The sequence below is a fragment of the Triturus cristatus genome, chromosome 4_1 (genome assembly GCF_964204655.1).
Source record: "Triturus cristatus chromosome 4_1, aTriCri1.1, whole genome shotgun sequence".
NCBI lineage: Eukaryota > Metazoa > Chordata > Amphibia > Caudata > Salamandridae > Triturus > Triturus cristatus.
In genome coordinates this window covers 459,006,858-459,021,967 of record NC_140585.1, presented here as the reverse complement: position 1 = coordinate 459,021,967, position 15,110 = coordinate 459,006,858, and the positions used below count along the sequence as shown (strand labels likewise).

General features: G+C 40.4%; 2 long non-coding RNA genes across 2 annotated transcripts; one reads left to right on the top strand and one right to left on the bottom strand.

Annotated features, from left to right (window-relative positions):
- Positions 1–1,515: 1,515 nt before the first annotated feature.
- LOC146855118 (uncharacterized) lies at positions 1,516–2,708 on the bottom strand. The gene is made up of 3 exons (XR_014980789.1): positions 2,682–2,708; positions 2,481–2,586; positions 1,516–1,878 (listed from the first exon to the last, which is right to left on the bottom strand). It is a non-coding gene; the product is annotated as an uncharacterized LOC146855118 (long non-coding RNA).
- A 6,617-nt stretch (positions 2,709–9,325) lies between these two features.
- Positions 9,326–11,080, top strand: LOC146855117 (uncharacterized). Its single transcript, XR_014980788.1, has 6 exons — positions 9,326–9,367; positions 9,485–9,518; positions 9,617–9,713; positions 9,816–9,923; positions 10,013–10,118; positions 10,718–11,080. It is a non-coding gene; the product is annotated as an uncharacterized LOC146855117 (long non-coding RNA).
- Positions 11,081–15,110: the final 4,030 nt, after the last annotated feature.

Sequence of the window (15,110 nt, the reverse complement as noted above, 5' to 3'; positions counted from 1 at the left end):
TAATGAACAATATGATGGGAAAATGGTCAGAATTTGATGGAAGAGTTCAGACATATAATTTTTTTGTGTTTTGAGTCAAAAGCACCAAGAAAACAATTTGATGTGGCTGAATGGGACTTAGGAGCAATTTGAGTCCGACTGTAGTCGAGGAGGGTCGGGTAAGTTGTCATAAGTGTCTCCACACAAAGCGTAAAAGGAAAGGCATAGTTTTTTCAGCAGAGGCATAACACATCTATGTCAAAGGGGGCACAGGAGTAACTGAACCTTCTTGAATACAGCTGGGTGACATCGCCGCATTCCATGATGTCAACACTCTGCCCTTATACATCATCACACATCTCTTTTGTTTAAAAAAAAAAAGCAAATAGAACTCTTCCTTTTCTTTTATCACTTCTCTACCTCCCGATTTTAGAACATTTTATATATGAAACAGAAAATGAGAATTAATGCAAAATCAAAACAAAACATATAAAACAAGAACAGTGCACACAAAACCACAGAATTTCCTGTAACAAAATCTTGCCATCCCCTTGGTACAGCTCTCATGTGAGTACTCCTTGCAGGGTTATTCAATCCAAAAACCCTTGACCTACATTTTGCTTTCTCTTTGACAACATTGTTGACTCTGTCATGATTGCCAGGAATCAAAGCTACACGAGTTGTGCTCCACCAATTTCCATCAGACAACTTCACTGGATTCTTCCTCAGCTCACATACCTTAGCAGGTTCTTTAAACTTCGACAATCCTTTCCCAACTATAACTGGATTTTTCACACGCACCCAATCTCCAAATTTCAATTTGCACTCTTTTGTTTTTCTTCTAGCTCTTACTTTTTCAATTTTTGCCAAACTGGTCAGGTTGAACTTTTCCTCTGCATGGTATTAATTGAACCATCCAAAGGGGACACAATTCAGTTGCAGCCTTCCTCTCTCTCATTAAATCAAACGAAGATCTCCCAGTCACAGTTTGAGGTGTAGTGCAATATGACCAGACAAACTCCTTTATTGCTTCTGTCACATTCACCTTACTTCTGATTGTAGACTGTATACACTCCACTAATATTCTGTTAAAGCGTTCCACTTTTCCATTGCTTTGAGCGTGGTTCAAAGGTGTTCTCAAGTGTTTTATTGCACATCTGTCTAAAAAATAAGTAATTTCTACAAAAGTAAATTGTACTACATTATCTGTTCAGTTTCTCCTGGAATACCTTCTCTAGCAAAAATTCTTTGAAAATAGTCAAAAACTTTTTAACTGGTAGGTTCACAAACCGCCTCTACTTCAACCCACCTAGACAAGTGGACAATCATTACTACAAAGTACCTCATGTAATTGGGTAAACTTTGATATGGTCCTAAAAAATACACATATGATAAACAGAGAGGTGCCCCTTGTGAAGGCCAAGGGAAATAGGGTTATTCAACCTAGGTAAGAGAAAGGGTTCCCTTAAGGCACAAATAAAAACAGGTATAAAATAATGTACCTTATAACTTAACAAATACATACAACAAAATATGGAAAGGTTAAAAGTTCATTTATTTGAATATATTAAAAAACAGTCATTAGGGATAACTAGACTAAATCCCTGAACTAAAACAAGATAAAATTGAGACAATATATATAATTGCGACCTGCACAATTACAAGCAGACAGAACAGTTACAACACACATTTGTTGGATACAGGTTTGTATATTCTTTCTCCGCTCTAATGACACCAGAGTAGTATCACTACCAAATCAGCGTATCTATTATGGTGTTGGAAACTTGAATTATACGCTTTAGGTTGCGTCGACGCGTTTCGGTGATAACTTCTTCTTATAATCACCTTTATCAAGACATAAAATTTGTCTGCCAGAACCAGAGGGTATGTAAAATCGCCCTAGGATTAAATGTCATGCAGAGAATTAGCATCATTTTTAACTCAGTGGACTTATAGCATTACTGTAGTTAATACATGGAAAAAAATCACAACATGTTCACTATTCATGGTCTTCTGTTATCTCTTTTACTTATGTTGGTTACAATGAGCTCCATTTTTTTCTCTCTAGGTTAACATGTGCATTTTTTCAAAATATTAGACAAACCTTAAGAAAAACATAGAAACAATTTACTGGAAGTGGCTCATGGCTATTAACTTTATCGCTCAAAATTTGGCCACATGCTTTATCGACAATAAAAATTACTGTAAACAATTCTGTATTTTCCCGATTTATCTTGAGCTAACAAAGCAGTAAGTAAGGCTATTAATTCGGAAAACGTATTAATAACCTTTCCTAGGTAACCCAATTATACTACCTTGGTTCCACATAAAAAAAAAAAATGTTGTTCTAGAAACACAGGTAAGGGGCACTTGGGGCCTCAGATTTCACTAATCTTGAAACAGAAGGGGGGTACGGGTCCACTAAACCAGAAGAATTGTAACAAAGAACACCCAAGTTTCAGAGATAGACGTATGGGGTAGTCATATTAATATCAGCTTACCCTGGGATAATATTGACGATCCTTTATAGGGATCACTTCACGTTTCCTAATTGGAGCGTGGGCTTCTGTAGTCGCCTTATACAATGCTGCTGGCAGAAGTATATTTCTGTTTCTGTGGTAACATGGAGTTTTGCATTAATGCATATCTTATATAATGCTACATTGTTAGGGAAAGAAGAGATAGTTTAAATTCATGCGTACCTGTTCTGAATAAATGCGATCTTTTGTTCGCTTGCTTCGGCCTGTTAAAAATGCTGCGGAGGTTCTTGCCTCTCTTGTCCGAGGAGCACAGGAGGCTGACGGTGCAGGCTCTGATAGGCTCCAGGTTGGATTATGCCAACATTCTTTACCTGGGCCTGCCAGAGTATCTGCTACAAAGGCTTCAAGTTGCACAGAACGCGGCGGCCAGGGCCATCTTTGGCCTAGGTAGACGGGCCAGCGCCTCTGGGTTGTTGGTGACGTTACACTGGCTACCCATCCGCAAACGGATTGCCTTTAAGGCTCTGACCTTGGCCTACAAAGCGCTCCATGCTGTGGGAGCTAAACATCTCCAAAAGAGATTGACCTTTTACCATCCGACTCGCTCGTTGAGGTCAGAATCTCTACTTTTGGCGGCTGTTCCGCGTGTGAAGAGGGCTCGCCTTGGGGGCCGCTCTTTCAGTCTGTTGGCCCCACAGATGTGGAATGCACTACCGCTCCCTTTGCGGGGGGCGTCTACTCTCCTTGATTTTAGAAGAGGTCTCAAAACCTGGCTGTTTTCCCAATAGGTCTGCCCGTAGTTTTGCTTTCTTTTTGTTTATCTTTTAACCTCTTTTAGCTGTGTTGTGTTATTCTGAAATCTGTTCCCCTTACCTAAAAGCGCCGGGACACTCGTTTTGAGTAACCGTTGCGCTATACAAAAGAATAAATAACATAACATAACATAACATTGTTGTCCCCCTGAACATGGAAAACCAAGGGAAATTGGTTGTGTTGTAGACCATAAGTGTTATATGCAATCAGGCCAAAATTGCCTGTGCCATAGGACAAGAAAGAAAAACCAAGGAATATTGGTTAGCTAGCGAGTTCTAACATAAAGCTCGAACAATCAATAGCATCTGTTAAAAGGAAGTTACCATGTATAAATATAAATATCACGAATTCTCCACTTCTGGCGGGTTATGTTACAGGAGGTTGTGGTTATAATTCTCTTTTAGGCTTCACAAAGATAACCTAAAATCAATTTAAGATGTAATTTAGCTGTTTTATTAGTTTTAAGTTACTCTCCAGATATACTAATCCAATTAAGTAAGAAAATTAAGTTAGCTTACCTATGATATATGGCCAAATATAATGAGAGTCTACCTGTGAATGAATTATAGACAGGCAGTCAAAAATTGGAGCCATACTGGATTTAAATAAGACCTACAGTGTCTACTAATTTTCTTCAGAAATCGAAGTAAGGTCAGGATGTTCACTCACCTAGTTAGTAGATAAGGGTTCTGCTCTCTATAAGGGTCCGAGTCGTGTGTCAGGACTAGCAGAGTTGCTTGCGGTTATATCTATGGGACTGTTGCCTGATTGGATATTGAATCGACCAATCCGGGACAGGATACTGGATACTGAGTATGCTAATGAGTTTCTTAAAAGGATACTGAGTCTATTGGATCTAACTATCCAATCAGGGGACCTGAAACCTAGCTTCCTTTCTGGTCCGTAGTTTGAGCCTCTAATCGTGAAACTGTTGCCTGATTGGATATTGAATCGACCAATCCGGGACAGAATACTGGATACAGAGTATGCTAATGAGTTCCTTAAAGGGATACTGAGTCTCTTGGATCTAACTATCCAATCAGGGGACCCTAAACATGGTTTCCTATTTGGTTCGAATTTTAAGCCTTTGCTCATGAGAGTATGCTCAGGAGGTCACGCCTAAACTAAACCCGAATGATATAATTTATAGCAATAGGTGGAATTGTTCAGAGTTTTAAGGGCCAAAGCAATCTTCGTGCATGAAGAAATAAATAAAGAAATTGTGCTCGTAGATAGACTGTGACGTCTACTGGCACATGATATGTTGATGCGTCAGGTGACTGTCTTAAAAGTGTCAGCCGCAGAAATAGCTGAAATCAGCAATATCGCTAAGCTGCAAAAATAAAATTTATGGTTAGAAGAGATGGAAACAATGTGCAGAACTTAAAAGAGCGAGACACGTGGTAGGATTAACCGCTAAAATACGCGTACTCCGTCAATCTAAGACAGAATTCTTGTTGGGAGCATATATTATTAAGTGAGAGAACTCACACTAGATAATCCGGTCATGTTTGAATCTCCCTAGATGTCGTCCAAGGCAGATAACTGACATACCGATATCACAGTTGTTGTGCTAAAAAAAGCCCCCTCTAGGGGTGAAATAGTTCAAGTTGGTTATGGCGGTCATGTGAGTTACGTAACTTGCTGAGAAGAATCAGGAACAGACAAGGGGATATTACCTAAAACCTTCTGTTATCAAGGGAGAACACCTGTATTATGAAACACGGGATGGGATGGAAAAATAGGGAGAAAAAAGGGGATTTAAGAATATTTTGAAGAACAAGGAAACCCTGTTTTTAAGGACCAAGTTCGCACAAAAAAACTACTGCAAATTTATATCTATTGCTACGCTGGTAAAACCACTCAATTCAAGTAATCTAAATATCTATAAGCATTTAGTCCAATCTTCCCGACTATTTAAGCCTTGATAGATTGTATTTAAGTGGCAAAAATACCACTGTTCCCTTATCTTTCTGGTCTTGTTGATATCACCACCTCTCCTATTGATTCTGATTTTTTCCAAAATAAACCACTTGAGGTCATCACACGTATGTTTCAAAGCTTGGAAATGTTCAGTAAGTGGGGCATCGGGTTTATTTGTCCGTATTGCAGATTTGTGTTCCAGGACACGGATACGCAACTCCCTGCTGGTTTCTCCAACGTATCCCAAATTGCAAGGGCATAAGATTAAATATACCACGTTTTGGCTACGACAGTTGTTAAAGGTGGTAGGGGTTAGGCGTTTGCCATTGTATTCCAAACTTTTGCCTGTGATACAATTGGGGCATAACGAACAAGTTCCACATTTATGGTTGCCGGATGCTAGCCCCCCGGTGAGGGTCGTTTGAGTTTCCTTGATGGGTTTATAAGTGTGAACTAGACTGTTCCGGATGGTTTTATTTCTGCGGAAAGAAAAAAGGGGCCTATTTAGTTGTTTATCCATATTAAAATTAAGAATTTTCCAGTTTCTATTGATGATATTTTTGATTTGATTGCTGACATGCGTATACTGTGTAACAAACACTAGTCTATCTAGAGTAGCGTCTTGTCTCTTATTGGGTTTGTTCTGGTCCAATAAACTGTCTCGATCATAAAAACGTGCACGTTTAAGTGCATTTTTAACAAGTTTCTTTGGGTAACCCCTAGCTAGTAATTTGTTTTTGGTATTGTCAGCGTGTTTATAAAAGTCATCAAGATTGGAACAATTTCGTCTCAATCTGAGAAATTCGCCAAAAGGCACATTGTCTTTCTGGGCTCGAGGATGGTTACTGGAGTAATGGAGAAGTGAATTTTTATCGGTGGGTTTGGTGTAAAGTTCCACCTTAAGTATACCATCCTCCTCTTTTATATTAATATCCAAAAAGGCTACCTTATCATTACTGTAGTGACCTGTAAACTTCAAATTGGGATCGCCCAGGTTCAACCATGTTAAAAATTCCTCTAGATCACTGCTTGCACCGCTCCAGATGAAAAGGATATCATCTATGTAGCGGTGCCAGCAGGATATATTCTCATAAAAGGGAGCAATCTCATTAAATATGTGTATTTCCTCAAAGTTGCCAACATAGAGGCATGCCAGACTAGGGGCACAAGTAGCCCCCATACTGGTGCCCTTAGTTTGAAGATACAGCTCATCCTTGAATAGGAAAAAAGTTTTCTTGAGGATAAAGAAAAGGCAAGACATGATAAAATCACTATTGCCCCCTCTTAGATCTTCTGACTCTAAAATAGATTGTATAACCTCCAGAGTGGTATTTTGCGGAATATTCGTATAAAGGGCTTCGATATCCAAGGCGACCAGAAACTGGGTCGCCCTGTTGAATTCTCTACCCTCAAACGTAGCAATCACATGGGAGGTGTCTTTAAGGTATGACCTTTGTTTCTTCACAAGAGGTTGTAGAAAATGGTCTGCGTAGCGGCTAAGTGGTTCCAAAATGGAACCAATCCCACTAATAATGGGTCTCATCGGGGGATCTGCAGCATTTTTGTGTATTTTTGCAGACCATAAATTGCCGGGATAGTGGGGTGCGTGTTAAGGAGGAATTTAAATTCTTGATCATTAATGAAGCCTTCTTCCCTACCTTTTCGAAGGAGATTTGCTACATCAGTTTTCAACTGGCTGAGTTCCATGTATTTTGCTCTCTTATAGTGTTCTTGTACATTGAGAAGGTCTTGTGCCCCTAGTCTGGCATGCCTCTATGTTGGCAACTTTGAGGAACTACACATATTTAATGAGATTGCTCCCTTTTATGAGAATATATCCTGCTGGCACCGCTACATAGATGATATCATTTTCATCTGGAGCGGTGCAAGCAGTGATCTAGAGGAATTTTTAACATGGTTGAACCTGGGCGATCCCAATTTGAAGTTTACAGGTCACTACAGTAATGATAAGGTAGCCTTTTTGGATATTAATATAAAAGAGGAGGATGGTATACTTAAGGTGGAACTTTACACTAAACCCACCAATAAAAATTCACTTCTCCATTACTCCAGTAACCATCCTCAAGCCCAGAAAGACAATGTGCCTTTTGGCGAATTTCTCAGATTGAGACGAAATTGTTCCTATCTTGATGACTTTTATAAACACGCTGACAATACCAAAAACAAATTACTAGCTAGGGGTTACCCAAAGAAACTTGTTAAAAATGCACTTAAACGTGCACGTTTTTATGATCGAGACAGTTTATTGGACCAGAACAAACCCAATAAGAGACAAGACGCTACTCTAGATAGACTAGTGTTTGTTACACAGTATACGCATGTCAGCAATCAAATCAAAAATATCATCAATAGAAACTGGAAAATTCTTAATTTTAATATGGATAAACAACTAAATAGGCCCCTTTTTTCTTTCCGCAGAAATAAAACCATCCGGAACAGTCTAGTTCACACTTATAAACCCATCAAGGAAACTCAAACGACCCTCACCGGGGGGCTAGCATCTGGCAACCATAAATGTGGAACTTGTTCGGTATGCCCCGATTGTATCACAGGCAAAAGTTTGGAATACAATGGCAAACGCCTAACCCCTACCACCTTTAACAACTGTCGTAGCCAAAATGTGGTATATTTAATCTTATGCCCTTGCAATTTGGGATACGTTGGAGAAACCAGCAGGGAGTTGCGTATCCGTGTCCTGGAACACAAATCTGCAATACGGACAAATAAACCCGATGCCCCACTTACTGAACATTTCCAAGCTTTGAAACATACGTGTGATGACCTCAAGTGGTTTATTTTGGAAAAAATCAGAATCAATAGGAGAGGTGGTGATATCAACAAGACCAGAAAGATAAGGGAACAGTGGTATTTTTGCCACTTAAATACAATCTATCAAGGCTTAAATAGTCGGGAAGATTGGACTAAATGCTTATAGATATTTAGATTACTTGAATTGAGTGTTTTTACCAGCGTAGCAATAGATATAAATTTGCAGTAGTTTTTTTGTGCAAACTTGGTCCTTAAAAACAGGGTTTCCTTGTTCTTCAAAATATTCTTAAATCCCCTTTTTTCTCCCTATTTTTCCATCCCATCCCGTGTTTCATAATACAGGCGTTCTCCCTTGACAACAGACGGTTTTAGGTAATATCCCCTTGTCTGTTCCTGATTCTTCTCAGCAAGTTACGTAACTCACACGACCGCCATAACCAACTTGAACTATTTCACCCCTAGAGGGGGCTTTTTTTAGCACAACAACTGTGATATCGGTATGTCAGTTATCTGCCTTGGACGACATCTAGGGAGATTCAAACATGACCGGATTATCTAGTGTGAGTTCTCTCACTTAATAATATATGCTCCCAACAAGAATTCTGTCTTAGATTGACGGAGTACACGTATTTTAGCGGTTAATCCTACCACGTGTCTCGCTCTTTTAAGTTCTGCACATTGTTTCCATCTCTTCTAACCTTAAACTTTATTTTTGCAGCTTAGCGATATTGCTGATTTCAGCTATTTCTGCGGCTGACACTTTTAAGACAGTCAACTGACGCATCAACATATCATGTGCCAGTAGACGTCACAGTCTATCTACGAGCACAATTTCTTTATTTATTTCTTCATGCACGAAGATTGCTTTGGCCCTTAAAACTCTGAACAATTCCACCTATTGCCACGAATTATACCATTCGGGTTTAGTTTAGGCGTGACCTCCTGAGCATACTCTCATGAGCAAAGGCTTAAAATTCGAACCAAATAGGAAACCATGTTTAGGGTCCCCTGATTGGATAGTTAGATCCAAGAGACTCAGTATCCCTTTAAGGAACTCATTAGCATACTCTGTATCCAGTATTCTGTCCCGGATTGGTCGATTCAATATCCAATCAGGCAACAGTTTCACGATTAGAGGCTCAAACTACGGACCAGAAAGGAAACTAGGTTTCAGGTCCCCTGATTGGATAGTTAGATCCAATAGACTCAGTATCCTTTTAAGAAACTCATTAGCATACTCAGTATCCAGTATCCTGTCCCGGATTGGTCGATTCAATATCCAATCAGGCAACAGTCCCATAGATATAACCGCAAGCAACTCTGCTAGTCCTGACACACGACTCGGACCCTTATAGAGAGCAGAACCCTTATCTACTAACTAGGTGAGTGAACATCCTGACCTTACTTCGATTTCTGAAGAAAATTAGTAGAGACTGTAGGTCTTATTTAAATCCAGTATGGCTCCAATTTTTGACTGCCTGTCTATAATTCATTCACAGGTAGACTCTCATTATATTTGACCATATATCATAGGTAAGCTAACTTAATTTTCTTACTTAATTGGATTAGTATATCTGGAGAGTAACTTAAAACTAATAAAACAGCTAAATTACATCTTAAATTGATTTTAGGTTATCTTTGTGAAGCCTAAAAGAGAATTATAACCACAACCTCCTGTAACATAACCCGCCAGAAGTGGAGAATTCGTGATATTTATATTTATACATGGTAACTTCCTTTTAACAGATGCTATTGATTGTTCGAGCTTTATGTTAGAACTCGCTAGCTAACCAATATTCCTTGGTTTTTCTTTCTTGTCCTATGGCACAGGCAATTTTGGCCTGATTGTATATAACACTTATGGTCTACAACACAACCAATTTCCCTTGGTCTTCCATGTTCAGGGGGACAACAAAAGATCGCATTTATTCAGAACAGGTACGCATGAATTTAAACTATCTCTTCTTTCCCTAACAATGTAGCATTATATAAGATATGCATTAATGCAAAACTCCATGTTACCACAGAAATATACTTCTGCCAGCAGCATTGTATAAGGCGACTACAGAAGCCCACGCTCCAATTAGGAAACGTGAAGTGATCCCTATAAAGGATCGTCAATATTATCCCAGGGTAAGCTGATATTAATATGACTACCCCATACGTCTATCTCTGAAACTTGGGTGTTCTTTGTTACAATTTTTCTGGTTTAGTGGACCCGTACCCCCCTTCTGTTTCAAGATTAGTGAAATCTGAGGCCCCAAGTGCCCCTTACCTGTGTTTCTAGAACAAACATTTTTTTTTATGTGGAACCAAGGTAGTATAATTGGGTTACCTAGGAAAGGTTATTAATACGTTTTCGAATTAATAGCCTTACTTACTGCTTTGTTAGCTCAAGATAAATCGGGAAAATACAGAATTGTTTACAGTAATTTTTATTGTCGATAAAGCATGTGGCCAAATTTTGAGCGATAAAGTTAATAGCCATGAGCCACTTCCAGTAAATTGTTTCTATGTTTTTCTTAAGGTTTGTCTAATATTTTGAAAAAATGCACATGTTAACCTAGAGAGAGAAAAATGGAGCTCATTGTAACCAACATAAGTAAAAGAGATAACAGAAGACCATGAATAGTGAACATGTTGTGATTTTTTTCCATGTATTAACTACAGTAATGCTATAAGTCCACTGAGTTAAAAATGATGCTAATTCTCTGCATGACATTTAATCCTAGGGCGATTTTACATACCCTCTGGTTCTGGCAGACAAATTTTATGTCTTGATAAAGGTGATTATAAGAAGAAGTTATCACCGAAACGCGTCGACGCAACCTAAAGCGTATAATTCAAGTCTCCAACACCATAATAGATACGCTGATTTGGTAGTGATACTACTCTGGTGTCATTAGAGCGGAGAAAGAATATACAAACCTGTATCCAACAAATGTGTGTTGTAACTGTTCTGTCTGCTTGTAATTGTGCAGGTCGCAATTATATATATTGTCTCAATTTTATCTTGTTTTAGTTCAGGGATTTAGTCTAGTTATCCCTAATGACTGTTTTTTAATATATTCAAATAAATGAACTTTTAACCTTTCCATATTTTGTTGTATGTATTTGTTAAGTTATAAGGTACATGTTTTTATTTGTGCCTTAAGGGAACCCTTTCTCTTACCTAAGAAATACACACCAACACGTTGGCATTTTTTTCCTGGATATAAAGTCACTGACTTAACAGATCCATCTGTTACCAAGACTTTATCGCTCACTTTGCATTTCTCACAGTTTTTCACAAAACCATAAAATTTCGCCATCCATTATTAGCCACCAAAAATTTTCCCTGACCTTCATTTTTGTTACTGTAGAGCAGGGGTCTTCAAACTGTGGGGCGCGACCCCCAGGGGGGCCGTGGAGTGATGCAAAGGGGGTCGCGCCTTCCCAGTCACACTTCTGCCCAGGCCCAAGGGCTTCAGCCCCCCCCCCCCCACCTCTTCCCCCGTCCTGTGTCTCAGCCCGGGCTGCTGCAGTGAAACTTGAGCTGCTGGGGGCTCAGCTGGGCAGTGTCTGGAGTCTTATCTCTGGCACCCCCGTGTTTTTTACAGGTCTTTAAAGACCATTTGCATTTTACATGCCTTTGCAAACTGGTTACAGAGGCTTAGGTTTTTTTCCTGGTTCCAGTACCCCCTGGGTCCCCACTCAGCCTTTTCCTTTCATTTGTATTTTACATTTACTGCTGTAGTGTGAGAATGCATTTCAAGGAAAGGAATACAAAGTAGGCTTGCCAAAAGAAAAATGCCTGCCGTGTTTTGTTTAAAGATCCTGCAAAGATCTCCTCTTGGTACTAAATAGACTTAGAAATAAAAAAGTACGTATGCATTCGTTATGTGACTTTTCTGTCTTTGTTCTCTTTAATTATCAGTCATGGATCATTGAGACAGCCCTAGAACACAATTAAAAGTGCTTTCGATTTATATTTGCTGTTGGAAGTATGCACAGATAAGTGCTGAAAATACCGCTTTAGGTGACTGCTTTGTTTTTTGTACCGACGGGGCCATCAAAATCTGCTGGCAACCCTACCCATAGGACTGCAAGTTTGTTACAGGATCAGCACATTATTTATTTCCTTCACCCTCGATCCCCGATTAATGCCGCAATAGTTTAACTTAGATCTTAAACTCTACACCGCTGTCAATAACATGCTGAGTTACTTCATGGGTCTGGGAATGCATTCAGACCACTCATTCCTCATTCTCGCCCTTCATTTTCACGCTCACCCTGCACCCACAGCGATCACAATGCACTCACACTGATCACCATGCACTCGCACCATTCACCCGCTCACCTTGCATTCACAGTGATCACTCTGCACTCACAATGCACTTGTTCTGCTCACCCTATACCTCCACTTGCAGTCACATGAGTACACTACTCATCCTGCACTCATGTGACACTTCAATCACCTGTCCCCTCACTACTCAATATGCAACTCACTCAAACAAGCCCATCAATAATCATACATTCATTCATCCCATTCTGAACTTGCATCCGCACCCAAATTCATACGCCACCTCACTCACCCTGCAGTCACTCCTCTTGTCCTACTCTCACTGTTGTATCGCTCGCCGTGCACTCACATGGGCACTCTTGTCACCCACACAGTGCAGAGGGTTAATGTGCCTGCTACAAAGAATATGTACCATGCAGATCCCAGAAATGAGTGTGTAAACTATGAGTAGTGCTATAAAAAATGAAATGTTTGTCAGAAAGGTGCTATAGAGACATGCGGTGCATTGTTGGTGAGTGACAGTGAAGGAATTCATGGAGAAGGAGGAAACGGGGGTGGGGCATCAAAAAAGACTGATGCACCGGGTGCGACCAGCGTTAGGACCAGCCCTGACTGGGAGTGTTAGCCCACCCCCCGAAGTTCTGGTCTAGTGGCTCCCCTGTTTCTGCCTATTATTATTTACATTTGTAGTGCACTACTGTTACGAAAAGATGTCCTGGGGCTAATAACCATCTACTGCCTGAAGGCAAATGAGAAACACACAGAAGGAGAAGGAGAACCAGCCAAATGGGGTAACCTACAGAGCATAGAGAGAGGTTTTTATATCTTCCTAAAGGATAATAGATTCTTGGTGGAGCGAAGCAAAGGAGGGTGCACGTTCCATAACTGCGCGGCCTGCACCAAAACAGTGAGACAGACAATTCATGCCTTCTTGAATTAGGGAACAATAAGCAGAGTGGCACCTGCTGAGAGGAGCATATGGGTCCGAACCGTATGCTTGGTGATGAGAGGATGACAGAGGACAGCAAGGGAGTGGGAGAATTTGATTGAAGAGGTCAGGGATGAGTAGAAATGTGAATTGCCGAAGAGAAGTGTGGACACGCAAGAAGTGAGTGTGAGCCAAAGGTGAGTGCTTCTGTTAGAACAAAGGGGAGATGTGAAAGAGGAATGGGGGGACTGCAGAGGTGTAAGATACAAATAGACAAAAATTTGAATGGAGAGACGAGGTGAATGGGAAGTGCTGAGGGGCACGGGAGGTGACAGGGCCAGAGAGGCCATGAGATAAATGTGAGAGACTGTTAGAGATGAGGGCAGTGAAAAGACAAAATGGCAAGAGGTGAATAAAGGTGAAGTGAGAGGTTGAATGGGGAGAATTCAGAAGTTGTAAAAAGGGGTGAAAGAAAATGGCCTGCAAAGTGAGAGAGGGATCCGGGGTTAGGAAAGGAGAGAGGGATGGAAGGGAGGGGGTGAGAGGAAAGCTGCATTGGTAAACTGCTTAACTCTGCACAAGACCCCCAGGGTTTTAAGGGACCCCTGCTACTCCCGTCCAGGGTCAGGTGAGCTTCTAATGTGGCAGCACGTATTCCTGCAGAGTGGAAGGGCCTTCACAAAGGTTGACTTGAAATCTTTCTGATGATAATTGCTGTATTTTGGTTATAAATGGGTACTGATTGGGTGAAATCTTTCCTCAGTGTTACTGTGTGTAACAAATGTCAAAATAATGATGCAATGCTATCCAAAAATACGCGGCATCACATAACCTCATTTACATTTTCATCCCAAGCGATTTAGTCAACTGGTTTAGACACTTGTCAGGAGGGCGTCCTTACGCCTCAAAATGTTGACAGGGGGTCTCAGCATCCAAAAGTTTGAAGACCTATGCTGTAGAGCCTAGATGGACCAAATAGGCCAATCCAATTATTTGTTGGCGATAGCAAGAAGGTGGAACCAATTTGTACCCACGCACCAGTAGTCTCCCTTCCAAGGATAATTCTTCCAAAATTTTCAAAAACATTTTCAATTCATAAGAATTTTTTTTCTTTTGGCCACCCTGACTTCACTAATGGAACAATCTCTTTCAACACATGATCCTTCTGGATTGCATCAACCCATTCTTCACTTTTACCACACACACTGACAACCCCTACATGAGCAACAAATCACTTCACAACTTCAGATTACCATTCCAGATATTCAAAGTCTTTAATGGGAAGTCAGGACAAACAGTCTGCCCTGGAATTCCTGCTTTCTGACCTCCAGTTTTTGATGCTATGCTAGACTTCGTTTTTACTGGTTTAGTGTCTCTGATCACTTTTCACTGCTATTCAGTGCTAAAGTGCAAGGATTCTTACTGTAAATGGTGTTATGATTTGATTTTCTCTGATTGGCATATTTGATTTACTAGTAAGTCCCTAGCACAGTGCACTGTGTGTGCACATGGCCTGTAAATCAAATGCTACTCGTGGGCCTGCAGCAGCACTGATTATGCCGCCCACACAATTAGCCTTTCAAAAGTGTCCCAGACTTGCCACTGCAGTGTCTGCATCCAGTTGTAACTGTCATGCCAGCCTAGCAAGTGCGCCCACTTGCCAGGCCCTAACCTTCCCTCTTCTTACATGTAAGTCACCCCTAAGGTAGGCCCAAGGTAGCCTGTGCAGTGTATGTGAAAGGTAGTACATGTGCTGGTGTATTTTACATGTCCTGATAGTGAGATACTATGCATTTTGTTTTTCACTATTGAAAGGCTGTCTTTCCTATAGGTGATCACTGGGACTGCCTTGTAACTTCTAATTGGGAAAAGATAGAGGAATGAGGATTAGGCTCCCTGAGCTCAGAATTTAATA